This window comes from Mixophyes fleayi, chromosome 7 (genome assembly GCF_038048845.1).
Source record: "Mixophyes fleayi isolate aMixFle1 chromosome 7, aMixFle1.hap1, whole genome shotgun sequence".
Lineage (NCBI taxonomy): Eukaryota > Metazoa > Chordata > Amphibia > Anura > Limnodynastidae > Mixophyes > Mixophyes fleayi.
The window spans coordinates 142,578,407-142,590,140 of NC_134408.1; positions in this window are offsets into that span (position 1 = coordinate 142,578,407).

Sequence of the window (11,734 nt, forward strand, 5' to 3'; positions counted from 1 at the left end):
TTAATATAGCAATGACAAAAATGGCTAAAAATCTGCTCTCTCTGGGGGAGCGCTGGATAGGCAAACCCAGGGGGGGGTTCTAGTGCCTGGAAATCCTCCTCCAAGCCTGGGTCACTGTATAACTGAGGTGGCTGGACCCTGCCCCCGCTTCACACGGCTCTGCTTGAAAAGGGAGAGCTGTGTGCACCTAACAGTAGTGCACGCAGCATTGCCCATGTATATTATGGGGATAGGAAGAGTTGGAGAGCAGCCAAGCACTGTCTAAAATTATAGCCACGCCCCCATGCATGCTGGTCACGCCCACTGGCGGCGTGGTGTGGAAACCCCAGTCTACAAATCCTGCGTTTGCCCCTGCGCTGGGTATTCAGATTGTACTTTGTACCTGACCTTCGAGTTAGTGACCTCTCACACTAATGGATGGAGGTCATTAGCTGATTTTGGTCAGATATGTTTCGACTGGATCCAATTTTCACACACAGTCAAAATTGCATCATGCAAGGGAGAATTGCTAGCAAACATTCTGTCTGCTCATTGTGCCAATTGTAGGTTATGGATAAAGTTATATACAAAAAAAATGACCAGATACTATTTGCAGAACTATTATTAAAATTTACTATGTGTTTGTATATTTAAACTATTAATTTTAATTAATTAAATTGCAAAGTCTTTCATGTGCAGGGTCCTCCCTACCCTTTGTTTTCATGTCTGTATTTATTTTGTCTCTGTTTTATGTATTCCCTGCTTTCACCACTGTCTGTCAGAAGCACTGAGGCACCTTACAAATCAACAAGGACAACAATATATTTACAGGGACGTGTAATCAGTAAGACCATAAGGGAAGTTAATTGCTTAATGTTCTGTCTGTGCAACTGGTGGACTCCAGGACATCGGTCCACACAGAATGTTATTGTCTAAATGAACTGTACAGCACACAGAATGGTTGTCCTTAGCCGACACAGAGGGTTTGTGTAGTGGGGAGCTGCTGCTGTATATTGAGAAATAGTCTGATGAAGCAATCTGCCAGGGGGGTATGAAAAGGTTGATGGGGTTTTTGAAGGACCATCCTGTCTCTCTTCCTGCCCTGGGGGGGGGGGTCACTGTGTGGGGACCATTGTTACACAAAGTTACTACAGAACAGAAGTCACTCAAGGAATTCACACCATTTGTGGAAGGATTATTATTGTTATCAGAACTTTATAAAGCACTGTACAATTGCAGAAGAGATAGCGTCTCACAGACACACAGAGATTTACACATTGGCCGAGTTCACAGGCTAAAGGTTTGGACTTACGGGGGGGTTTGATATCGGCTCACTGGACCTGATTCATCAAGAGACGTAAACAGCGATTGGCCAAAGTCAATATACAGTACGGGCGAGCCAAACTGGAGCGTACGTAGCTACGTCTGATCCAAGCTTGTGGGCATCACAAAACTACTTTTTTTCAGCCATATCTCTTGCTCCACATACAGGGCTAGTCTAAGAGCTTCTTACTAATGATGATGGCTGTGTATGTACGCTATAACAGGTGTATGCAATCAGTAGCAACTTTAAAAATATATTTTATGTACATTAGACATTACTATCCTCCAAATAAATGTATTTAATGTTTTCTTTCTTTCTTTTTAATGTTTTGTTATTAATGCCTATGTTATTTACAGATGTCATTAGTTACATTTTTTTTTGTATGGATGGCCCGCCCACCGCACCCCATATTGTCCACCTTCCACCCACTCCCAGGAGAGGCCTGTGCTACCTAGAAGTTCCCCGAGGTGAGAAGGTCATATCCAGGTCCAGCCTCCACTTTAATATCACCCCTTTTATTACATAAACTTTTATTTTTTTTATCCTAAAATGCTGCTCGATTTTGTGTTGTTTATTGCTTAAATTAATCATTTGGGTGAGGGGGCATAGGGATCATATTTATTACAATAGTGTGTTGCGTTTTTTATTACATCTCTCCGAGTGTGTCTGTAAATGGAACATGGAGTTACAAAACCCCACCTGTCCGCTCTCCCGGAATGTCCCGGAGACTCCGGAATTCCAAGCAGGTCTCCCAGGACAACAGGCCATTCCTACAGGACGGGGACCCTTGATGACATGATTCACTGTAAATCGCGTAATTTCAGCTACCTCACGGTGAGAAAACTATGTGATTTTGGTATTTCACCGCTGGGGGACCAAAATAACGCGTTGAGACTCAATGACCTTTAGCTCTGAGCTGGGGTAAAATTCAATTTGGGAATTGGAAAAACATCATTGAAGGCCCCTAAACCACACAGTGGATGCTTTGCCCTCCGTACATTACCTCCAATGTGTTCCCATCCCGGTGAATGCAGAAAATATGTGAGTAGGTATGATGGGCATGTATGGGGTATGTGGGGAGGTCTGTTGGGCATGTGAGGTGCATGTTGGGAGGTCTGATGGGCATGTATGAGACATGTGGGGAGGTCTGATGGGCATGTAAGGGGCATGTGGGGAGGTCTGATGGGCATGTATGGGGCATGTGGTGAGGTCTGATGGGCATGTATGGGGCATGTGGGGAGATCTGATGGGCATGTAAAGGACATGTGGGGAGGTCTGATGGGCATGTAAGGGGCATGTGGGGAGGTCTGATGGGCATGTATGGGGCATGTGGGGAGATCTGATGGGCATGTAAGGGGCATGTGGGGAGATCTGATGGGCATGTAAGGGGCATGTGGGGAGGTCTGATGGGCATGTAAGGGGCATGTGGGGAGGTCTGATGGGCATGTAAGGGGCATGTAGGGAGATCTGATGGGCATGTAAGGGGCATGTGGGGAGATCTGATGGCATTTGGGGAAGGCTGAGGGGTAAGTGGGGTGGTCTGAGGGGAATGTAAGGAGGTTTGAGGGGCATAATTCTCAGCGTTATCTATAGATACTTTTTGTCTTATAAGCGGAGAGTACATCCAGGGACATCACAGTGATGTTACACACCACATCGCTGGCACTTCAATCTCCCCCTCTCCTGTATCTCCTCTCATCCCCCCCTGACCTTGCCAGTCACCCAGGACTACAGTTTTATTTTAATTGGTGCCACAATTCTCTGCAGAACAGTTCACCCCTAGCACTAAAAGAAGATGATAATGTCATTCTTTTCAACCACAAACCAGCAGTAAAAAATAATAACAATCTTTGTAGAGCAACTTATTACAGATGGAAAATATGAACTTAAACTAAATATTTTAGGGCTGGTTATCCAGTATTGCACGGAGATGCCATATTTGTTGTGAATTATAGCAACAAATCAGATATTTACTTTAATTGCCTAACACACACTACACAAATAAAAGCTAATTGTTGTTTGGTTGCTGTTGTTTCAGTGCAAATCTTACACCTGAATGTAATGTTAGTAAATAACGCTTAAGTAGAAGCTGTTACCCAACAAGAAGGACGGCACAGCGAAAATAAAATTATATGTATATGTGTGTGTGTGTGTGTGTGTGTGTGTGTATAGATAGCTAGATAGATAGATTTAATTAAATAAATGGTAGTCTTAAAATAAAATGTGATTGTTCTTAATATATATGAACAATATGTATAACTGTAAGATACCCACTGATTCTGCTGCCTCTTATCCACTGACTGGCTGGCGGGTGCCTCCTGACATCTGTTGTGGTGGTGATAGAGGGGAAGGGGGTGCAGACTGGCAGGAGACACAGACTCAGCAGACGCTCAGTGCCAGTTAGGACACACAGTATGTGAAAATGACGTAGGAAATAGGAAACAAGTATCACATATAGAATTTATTTTCGTTTTGTTTTACCTGAATGTTCAGTAGAATGTTCTGTGCGAGCTGCAACCATCGGGATACAAGTCAAGATAAGATTAAATAGCAGCCACAGATTCCAGAGGAAAAGCACCATCAATGACTAACACAACATAAAACGCTGGGTAATACTTGGCCTTGTCTCTCAGACATAGTGATCCACTCATTATATGGACAGGAAAGTTCTCCTACAAATATTATCATCATCATCTATTTACATAGCGCCACTAATTCCGCAGCGCTGTACAGAGATCTCACTCACATCAGTCCCTGACCCATTGGGGCTTACAGTCTAAATTGCCTAACATACACACAGACAGCCAGAGACACACAGACTAGGGTTAATTTGTTAGCAGCCAATTAACCTACTAGTATGTTTTTGGAGTGTGGGAGGAAACCGGAGCACCCGGAGGAAACCCACGCAAACATGGGGAGAACATACAAACTCCTACATATACTCTTTACATGCTGTTAGTTTGCTGAATTACATAGAGAGTACACATATATGCCATTTGCCCTGACTGCCATGACTGTTGTGAGGTGTGTTCTACTGTACAGAGCATTGGTGTGCATTGAGGGTGGACTAGCACTTAAAAAACTATGGGCACAGCCCATCATGAAATAACCACACTCTGGAACACCACTGTGAAAGGGTGGTACGCAGTGAAAATATTGGGAGGTGAATGTTTTGCCACAAGCCCAGATTGGCAGTTGTGTGCTTGAGAGTATTGGTGGGGCCGGTTTGGGCTCACAAAGACTTGTTAAAATGCGCTGCTGAGGCTGTCAAATCTGCTTTAAATAAAAGTCACTTCACTCTTTGGCAATTGGTCAGTACTGGGGGCAATAGATCAACACAATTACAGCCCAGCCAGTAAATAATGCAATGGGCCACATACACAAACGTAGGCTGGAGTGCGTTATACACCAGTCAAACCCTTGCCCAACGATGTGAAGAGATACAGGCACTAACCTGGGGCCCTTAAACTGGCCATACACTCGGAGATCAGGCAGCTTGGTCGGACAACGAGGTGTGCAGCATCTCTGCTAGATTTGCCCATTTAAGTGCAAGTAAAAATTACAACATCTATGGGCAACTTTACCCTTGATCTATATCTGTATTGACCATTCAGTAAAATATTGCAAAAATCAAGAAATCATTGAACTTTATCTGTGCACCGCCAATCTGTCACTCACGTTACCAGGAACCATCTCCATGATCTGACCTTAAAGACCAACGGGGAGAGTTCTGCTTACAACAACTGAAATCTGCTTCAGGGCAGAGTTGTGTATATCATATGGGCAAAGTAGGCATCTGTATATGGCAGCGTGGATCGGTAATCAGCATGGAAATAATAACTGTGTTTTTTTCATTTTTTTTTATATATAATTTACTTTTACTTTCTATTTCTTTTCCTTTTGTTTTTAGTTTATTTAGGGTTTATTTTTTCGGGTGTATTTGTTTCACCTACCTTGCCTTTCACAGAGATATCGCTAACCACAACTATCTCTTGTGCGTCTACTGATTTCTACATGAGGTTTATGGTTGTACAGGTCTCGGAAGTAGCACAAGACCTGTGAGAAAGCCTCAGAGAGGTAAGTCATTCCCAAAGTGAGAGCTGTGTGTGACCACAAGGAAAGTTTATATTCGGGGAAGAAACGTGTAAAGTCTCAGAGATTACAGGAGAACAAGGGGGTGGGACCGAAAATATCAGCCCACTCTTTCTTGGTTGAAGGCGACTTCCTCTATCGTCGTAGAATCACTGAGGTTTAGAATTGTGTCTCTTCAGGTCTAGACGAAAACTCGTTGACCTTGTGTTTACCGTGTGCTCATTTCTTAGTGCAGACGTCTTACACGTACACAGAGGTGACAGATACCACACACAACGACCCCAAGTTATTTCTGTCTCTTGACGTTAACGCTCATGACTTAAATGACTTGGAAACAATACCACAAAGCAGATGAGACAAAAATATATATTGAGGACATTAAGAAAAAAAATTTTTTTTCCCAAATTAACTGTGTCAAGTGCAAATATTGTAACTTTATTTTGTTATATGCTTATTCTTAAAGGATAAGTCCACCAAAATGAATTAGTTAAGCAAGATAAGCTAAAACACAAAATTTCAGTTCCCTGCGCTATGGTGATTCAGCTTGACCCCCAATGCCTTGAAGATCCTCAATCCTTGTCACACGGACCTTTTATAAAACGACAGCAAGGTTGACAAAGCATCGACAACACCACTACCAGTTTAAATCAGGAAAGCAGTATTACATTCAAACAGGTTCTGCAATCAAGTCAAACCTATAATGATTCCATAGGCAAACCGAGGAGGGTTTCCTAGTGCCTGGAAACCCCCCTCCAAGCGTGGGGCACTGTATAATTGAGGTGGCTGGACCATGCCCCCGCTTCACACAGCTCTGCTTGAAAAGGGAGAGCACCTAACAGTAGTGCACGCAGCATTGCCCATGTATATTATGGGGATAGGAAGAGTTGGAGAGCAGCCAAGCACTGTCTAATATTATAACCACGCCCCCATGCATGCTGGAGACGCCTACTGGCGAAGTGGTGTGGAAACCCCCCTCTACAAATCCTGTGTTTGCCCCTGGATTCAGCAAGCCAGCATGGATGAAATGGTGAACAGACTCTACAAGCAACTCAACACCTTGCATGGGAACAGATTTGACGGGTCTATAGATCCTCGTTTTACATTTCCATGCAGCTCTCCTGCCTCTCTAATATGCTGTAATGCATACTTGCCAACTGTCGCGGAATGTCCAGAAGGCTCCAGACTTCTGGGTAGGTCTCCAGGACTTTTGGGAGAGTAGGGCAACCTCCCGCATCTGGGCAGAATTAGTGGCGCGTTGACACTATTTTTAGGGAATCACGTCATTTTGACCCTGTCCCCCACTGTCAAATGACGCGATCATGGCATTAGGTCAGGGGGACGGGGCTAAAAATGACACGCTTTTTCTAAGAACCACCCCCTCCACCCATACCCCTCTGGAAACTCCCCGACTGACACTATAAAAAGTTGGCAAGTATGCTGTAATGTGTTACATGTGATAGCAGATTACAGTGCTAAATTTCAGTATACTGTGTGCTATAATGTGTGGTGGAGAGGTAGACCCATCAAATAGTCTGCAGACCGTCAAATAGTTTTGCTCTAGTAGGTGAACCATGTGAGATGTCAATACACTGACCAGGTATAATTTTCATTTTGGGTGGGAGAAAGGGGGTTTCGTAAGCTGTTGAGAGAGTGGGAATGGTTAGTTTTAAAGTAAAATATCTTTTAAAAAATATTTACAGTATGAAGTCATTGCAGCTGGACAAAATACATTTTCACATCTGATGCTTATTGTTTGGGATTGCTTCTCTTATTGATACAAGGTACAAAAGAGACCAACAGGTTGTATAGTTTATACCGTCAAAAGGGCTTAAAGCAATATATACACAATTATTAGAGCCAATTTCAATGTAGCAGATTTATATATATTACTGCTTGCACTTCTACTAAATAAATTTAGTTATACCAAATTTCCATTAAATAATAAAACCAACGCTGTCATTAAGGTCATCTCGTTGGGTCCTTATCCACTAGCCTTATAAGTTGACTTTCTCCTACTTAATTCTTTGTAAGACAGAATGACCTCTTGATTTTTATATTGTTTTCTAGAAATCACCTGATCTATGTGGGCAAGAATGTTGCTCAGATCCTCTAAAACAACATACAAAATATATGAGCATCTTAAAGCAGCGATCCTGTCAAAAAATCAGGTGTGTTTTTTTATAACATAAATCACTGTTGCATGCTATAAAAAGAATGTTGGTATTTACTATTACCTTTGTTTTTTTTTGTACAGGCAGCTATTAATTATTTATGATTCTGGACTACCATGGCAACCACAGTCACATGACACATGATGTAGTGAGCAGAGAGGCTTTGGAATGCCCCTCTGAGCTCTATCTGTACTGTGGCATCTACCTTCTCCCCCTCTGTCATCTCATCACATTCTGAGAGCTGTGAACCGGCGTCTGTATAACAAAACTGACTGTATCTGTGTCTGGCAGGGATTTGTATTTGCCAAGCAGAGAGCTTTTGAAAAGGAGATACTCCCACACTGCAAGCTTTGTTCTACCTCCAATAATGACTTACAGGATACCCCAGCTACAAAACTAAGTGAACTTTTGCCCCCTTGTAACTAGTAATAATCCTAACACTATAGGGGGACAAATGTAATAAACATGAGGAAGTGATTTACATTAGTGCTGCAAATAAATCTATATGTTACTGACAGTCCCATGTATTAAACTCATTCTCTCCACTCTGCCATAAGGAGCCGCCCTTGTGGGATAACCGTTGAGCATCAATGTCCATATCTTTACCGGGAGAAAAGTTATGATACACAGAGAGAGGTCTGGAAAGATACCAGAAATGAGTCCATTTGACCTTGTAAATCCACTCGAGCAAAAGTGACGGACAAGGACTTGGGAGTAAATACATAGGTCACCCTTATAGTAGTCATCTTAAAGTCTAATTCAGTGAGGGGCAACATGAAAGAGATGAAGGGCCCGCCAGCCTTCACAGTGCACTCCCTCCCCTCTGGTTGAAGCCGTAATAATCCCGCTACAATTTATGTATCACGTGTCCCCCACACCTCTTAGATTGTAAGCTCATTTGGGCAGGGACATCTTTACCTTCTATTCCATGTCATTGTAGGTTACTTTATTTTTATCATGATCTCTTCAATGTAGAGCACTGCGCTTTATAATGGTGCTTTATAAATACAGAAGGGTAATAATAATTATAATATAATATAAATGTCCTCTCGGTCTATCAGATTGCGGTAAGTTATACATATTTATAAAACATGTATTCTGCCATTATTAGTTTCCTTTAAAACTTTCTTCTTGCCGTGAACTCTGCACAGAACATTTAGGAAGAATAACTGTAAAGTGAAACCATATTTGAATTCTTCAACTCTTCAAAATTACATCCACACTGACATAAAACGTATAACTGGCAACATTACTAAACCTGCAGAGATGAGAATATAATACGTTCACCTTTCAGCCATAAGTACAAGGCTTGCCATTGTTATATCCATGTATTTAAGATAAAATATTCAATATTTACTGCTCTGTTCCTGCCAATTTGTGATGTGCATGTTTTTTATTTGATATTCCAGACCCCACCTCTTAAGCTTCAAATAAAAGAGGGAATTTCTCATAAGAAAATAATTTTCAGTTTATTACGGCGCAGGATTCCCCGGGTAATTATAACTGTAAAATATTAAAGACAATGCCTCATATAAAAGCCATATTTGGATTTTAATGTGATCTCGCTAAGCATTGCTGGACAACTCCCTTAGTCGGGATTTAATAGACTGTATGTAGGCTATACCTCTTGGCAGCAATATCAGAGGAGGATGCTGAGAATTCAATCCAAGAATCCGAACGTGCCAAGGACTGCTGTCATGCAATCGTCCACATCTTGCCCAAAACACAAGATTTTAATCAATTTAATTTACGTTTGCATAGAATAAAACATATTTATGCTTTATTTCCTTTGAGGCAGGTTGTACAAGAAATATGTGGGAAAATAAACACAAAATACCATTATGATTTTTGTTTCAAAACAATGAGCTCATGTTATTGAATCATTGAGTGACAACACAATTACAAATCCTGCTTTCCTTGGCCAGAGGAGTATTACTGAAGTGGGCCAAATATTTGAGGGGCTGTTGGAGATTAATGATGCCCTCATATAGTAATCCGGTCGTACAGGGACAGCCCCCATGTAGATATGTCGGTGGCATCATAAGGGGAACTTGCAGGGGACATACGATGATCTCAGACACCCTTTCACTAGACTTTCTTTTCGTAGCTTCTATATCTCGTAGAAGGTTGGCTCAGTCACTCTTCAGAATCTGGGTCATTCTGGATCGTTGTTTAGATTTCCCAGGGTTCTATGAACTCTCTGCTTAAGTATCCATAAGTCTGAGTACATACGTCCCAGCTGTTCCGATTTCGGCAGGGCAGTCCCGATTTGAGGAACTGTTCCGCCGTCCCACAGTTGACACGTTTGTCCAAGTCAAAGATGTTGCATGGCATGTACCCTCGCACCATGGTGAGCATGTTCCTTCAGCACCTTTTGCATGCAAGAAATAGAGTTATGGAGCAGCCCTTGAGCTGCAGATAGCTAGGCATTCCACCAGGGTCGTGGTAATGCCAAATTTGATATGGACAGATCCCTAGCTGGTCACGCCACCCAACCCACCCCTTTTTGGACGAGGCATAGCTGTGTTCCAATTTGGACATTTAAAATGTTGGGCGGTATGGCCAGTGGAGCAGTTCTACGCCCTTGTTCTCACCGAGCCAGGGATTCGTCTACCCAAATGTTTTCTTGAGTTGCATCCTTTTTGGAATCCGGTGGGGAAATAGTGTAGCAGCTGGGTAATATACACTGAGTGTATGTTAAATATAATGTCAGCCGCTGCCTCCCGAATGGGATTTCTCGAGTTGCGCTGAACAAGCATCTTGACTGATAACAGCAACACAAACCAGGCAAAAGGCAGAAAACAGAATGAGTTTCATTTCAGAAGAATTGTAATATATTTGCCAAACTGATTGCAACAAAGCCGAGAGAGGGCCGGTCTGGTCCTGAAGGCTGAGCCAGGTCACTGAGTCTTGTGCAGGTTATTTCAGGCACATGTTATGTCATCTCTCTCTGCATTGCTGTAACCTGTTTGGCAGATATATTACAATTTTTCTGAAATAAAGCTCATTTTGCGTGCTGTCTTTAGCTTCCTTTTGTGTTCCTGTCAGGTTTCTGTAGGTTTGGAACATGTCCAGACCAGCACCAGATCATGCATTTATTATTGTGAATTTCCGGAATCTTAATGTGTATAGAACTATTATTAGATTTTGACCATGAACTAATTTGCACTGTGAGATGTGTACCACAGAGATTGACCAGGCTTAGCCTTTCTGACCAGACCACATGTTACAGTTCTGGTATTTTTCAGCTTAACCAAGAATTTTTGTTTAACCACCTGGGTCACTTACAAAACAGCCACTCTGCAATGCAAAATCAGCTTTGGCCCCTCAAAGGTCTCAATTTGTGCACCTAGATATCCTCCAGGGTCCATAGGATTAAGGAGCAATATGATCACATTTGTAGAGGAGTAGCAGCTTTTACAAAGAGTGTAACGCTAGAACCTTATCCGATATATGAACCGAATTGTTCTCCAAAGTATATGGATACAATATATATATGTGTACTTTATATAAGGATTGATGTAATTATTGGGCTCTTAGTAAACAATGGTCGGAGTCTGTCTCCTGGGAGTACTTCTGTCCTGGGTTATCCCTGGTGAAATCAAGCCTCAGGGCAGTACTACATATCAGGTACTTCTTTTTCCTATATCCGGAATTGTCCTTCTAAAAGAAGATTATTTAGAATAAATATTGTTCATTTCATATAATCATACAAGCCTCCACCAATTCATTCCGTAGCTGAAGCGCCGGAGTTCTAAAATAATCCAGCTTTCAGTTCACACGGGCCAGTAATGTTATATCCCAGCAAGTTTAGTGTACAGGCCTGAGTTTAAACGTGTAATTATATTCTTCTTAAAATATTGCCTACTTAAATACACAATAAAATGTTGGTGGCCTGACAGCGTTTGCCTGATAAATCTTTGTTCGCTTTTCTTTTTATTTCTTCCACACAAAGATCCCTGAAAGACTTCCAAATGTTAATAGGAAAGCATTGTTGGGCGAGTAAGGTTACGATTAGTATGCTATCCACCTACTCTCCGAGGGTCCTTTAGAACTCAAGATTCCAGTCTGTCTCTCCACTGTCTGATTGCCAAGGAGACCTGATGACAAAAGAGGCTCTGTGGCTCTTAAGGCTTTACATCATCAACAGTTGTTATTCCTAAGGTTT